A 3,817-nucleotide genomic window follows, 5' to 3' on the forward strand; every position below is an offset into this window, starting at 1 on the left:
CTTGTGTGGCAGCCGACCGGTGTTCATTCTGAAGACGTGGCCAAACCGTTGCAGTCTGCATTTTTGGTTTTGCTCTTTGACTGATGGTTGATGATCACACCTTATTCAAATTATCTCATTACAATGGCAATCACAAAGAGAGACACCCAGGATTTGTCTCAAGCTTCTCATTTGAAAGACTTTGAGCTTGTTCATGTCTGATCTGAGCAGAGTCTGGTTTGAACAGAGTCCATGTTTCCATTCCATATAGGAAAATTGGTAGGATCAGTGTTTGGAAGAGTCAAATTTTGGTCTTGATGGGGTTATTGGCCTTCTTCCAGTGGCACAATTTGAGCAAGACAAACATAGCCATTGCCTGGCCAATCCTGCTGTGGATTTCAGTGATGGGCACATTATGTTAATTAGCTAAGAAGAAAGAGATAGACACAGTGTAGAGAGACTCATGGACAGATAGAGAAGTATGCTCAAAGGAAACTTCTGCCTGCCCTTGGTTTGCTTACATTGTAAACCTTACAGGCTGAAATCCTATACCCACTCTCCTGGGAGTAAGCCCCACTGAACACAGTGAACTCCTGCTGAATAGATATGCATAGAATTGTGCTAACAGACAGAATTACAAACTTGATTTCTTTTTTCGGACCACCATGGGCCAGGTAGATATATCCTTTGGGACTACAGGTTGAATTATTTCAGGTAGTGAGTGGTAGGTTGCCTACCTCTGCTCTAATGTCTTTGCACAGCAGGACTAGCAAGACTTGAAAGGAGCATAACTTCAGGGAGTCCAAACAGGAAGCCTCTTTGCACATAGCACCACAGGAAAGGCTGAGTCAGGGGGTGCTTTCTAAACTTTATAAAACCTTTCAGTTTATTTGTTTCCGTTTCAGAACAGCCAAGAGACCACCTGTTACAGATCACCCTCAACCTTAATCTTTCTTCACCCTATCCTGGTCGGCAGAAGGACAACCCCCAATGCAGTTTGCACATCAGACATCTCTCAGACGGTGTATGTGTTGCCACTTTGGCAAAACACAAAAAGGAGACCTGGAGTTGCCAAGCTTTTGCATGAAGGGAAAACAGGTGCATCTCAGGGGAAAGTCTGGTAGGCATAGAATTCCCTATTCTGCCAGCACTCTGACATCAGGCTGCACAGCAGCCTGACCTCAGCTTGCCATGCCACTAGTGAAGGCACAAGAGATCCCCCAAATCAGGAGATGGTAATCCTAAATTAGATGTTTATTTCAATCATCGCCTCACCTTTCTTTTAAGAACATAAGAACAGCCATAGACCCATCTAGTCCAGTTTCCTGTATCTCAGTAGCCTACCAAATGCCCCAGGGAGCACACAAGACAAAAAAAAGACCTGCATCCTGGTGCCCTCCCTTGCATCTGGCATTCTGACATAGCGCATTTCTAAAATCAGAAGGTTGCACATACGCATCACGGCTTGTAACCTGTGATAGACTTTTATCTCCAGAAATTTGTCTAATCCCCTTTTAAAGGCATCTAGGCCAGATGCCATCACCACATCCTGTGGCAAGGAGTTCCACAGACTGAGTAAATAAATATTTTCTTTTGTCTGTCCTGACTCTCCCAACACTCAATTTTAGTGGATGTCCCCTGGTTCTGGTGTAGCGTGAGAGGGAAAAGAGCATCTATCTATCCTTCCCATGCATAATTTTGTATGTCTCAGTCATGTCCCCTTCAGGTGCCTCTTTTCTAGGCTGAAGAGGCCCAAACACTGTAGCCTTTCCTCATAAGGAAGGTGCCCCAGTGTAGTAATAATTTTAGTTGCTCTCTTTTGCACCTTTTCAGTCCTAACAAATATTATCTCCTATGTTCTGGATTTGTCTTCACCACCATTTCATACCACAGCTGCGGAAAGAGATTTTTATGATGGTTTATGAGACCAAGAAGTTATGTTTTTCTAAGCAGGAATATTAATCATGTAAGCCTCCCACAGTCATAATTGGAGTTTGAACAAATGCCAACTACATCCACTTTGGTGGTAGGAAATCAACAATTCTGTTTCTGTTCTCACTAAAAATAACACAACTGGCAGAAACTTGCAGGGAAAAGAAACAATATGAGTTACAAGATGTTACAAGTTTACCACAAATGAAGCACATATAACCAATCGTGTAGGTGTGGGAAATATATTAAAACAATTTCTCTTCCTATTTGCTTTGGCTGAATATTTACCATGGAAGGAAATGTTGAAAGAGGGAGTTTATTTTGTCATCTAACTTGACTACAAATGACTACAGTACCCATAGTGCATTGTGGGTATAGGCAGCCAAATGCTATCTTTCATTCTTGCCTATAGCCAGGGTCAGGAACTCTCACAGAGAGATCACTTCCAAGTGATATAATCTGATGGAAATGGAATATAGCCCCCTAGTTTCTCTTCACCCTATGAGAGTTCCAGTCCAGCAGGGGGAAAAATAGTAGATAATTACTATTTAATTACACTTTATCCACTTTCTGCCAGGCAAACATACATGGGTATCCTCCCCACCAATTTTATCCTCACAGCTACCCAGTTAGGAAGTTAGGAAACAGTCCCAGGTTACCTCAGCGCTCATGAATCTGTTCTCAGTTAATTTTAATAAAATGACATCTGATAACCCATTTGGGGGCCCAATCCTAGGGGCCTTACCACCAGCCGGACATGTGTATCACTGGCTTTGAATGTGCCGTAAGGCTCGTGAATGTGCCATAAAGCACTTTCATGGCACCTGGGGGGGCAAGGAGTGCCAGCACTGGGCCTCACTGCCAGGAAGATATTGCTGAGAACAGCCAGTGGTGAGTATCACCAATAGTCAGTGGCAAGGCTTTTCAGGGTGGGAGGAGGGCAGAAGGAGGCAGAATCGAGCAGGGGAAGGGGAGGATCAGGCCTGGGAGGGGGTGGAGAGAGCAGCAGCCTCTGCCTCTATTTCCTGTGCTCCCTCCCTGCCCAGAAAGTCCAAGATATTCTGTGCCCGCTCAATAGCGGGCACAGATTCAAGGAGACCCATTGCCCATGGTTGTGTTCTACCTGAAGGGAGCATATGCTCATTTATCCTGAGGAGACTCCTGTGGCTCCCTCAGTGCCCATAGGATAGAGCAGCAGCCATTTTGGCACCACTGTTCCTCTGGACACCGGGGCAGATAGGCTTGGGCTGTTGGTATACCTAAAACTCTACACTTACCCCACCTCCACTTCCTCCTTGAACATCTCTCTTGTGTGTCTAAAATACAGACTCTCTTGTTATTCTTCATATGCGGGTAGCCCTATATAAATACATTAATAATAAAATTGGAATACAACATGCCAGATGTTACTCCTGATCACTAGACTAATGTTGTTTTAATTGTGCGTGCTATGTGATTATGGGTATGTTGTGTGTTTTTATTTATGTATTGTTATGATCTTTTATGCCTATAAAGGATTTATCATCATCATCATGCCAGATATAACTGTTGCTGAGAAGAAACAAGTGATGCGTATTGATGTGGCCATTCCAGGAGATAACTGAATTGAGGAGAAACAATGGGAAAAGTTCATAAAATACAAAGACCTGGAAATTGAAATACAGTGTCTTTGGAGAAAGAAAACAACAACCACCCCTCAAGAAATATCTGGCCAATATAAGAACAGACAAAATAGTTGAATTACAGCAATGGGCCACACTACCTGGGACAATTAACATTATACAGCAACATCTCAGCAGCTTTTAAACTCTTGGGTACAGTTGGAACTAGTGAGAACCCAAAAACCCCAGTCCAAATATCTGGTGGGCTGTGACGCCATTGACGATGAAGAAATCACTGCACACCA

Source organism: Tiliqua scincoides, chromosome 3, assembly GCF_035046505.1.
Source record: "Tiliqua scincoides isolate rTilSci1 chromosome 3, rTilSci1.hap2, whole genome shotgun sequence".
In the NCBI taxonomy this organism is placed as follows: domain Eukaryota; kingdom Metazoa; phylum Chordata; class Lepidosauria; order Squamata; family Scincidae; genus Tiliqua; species Tiliqua scincoides.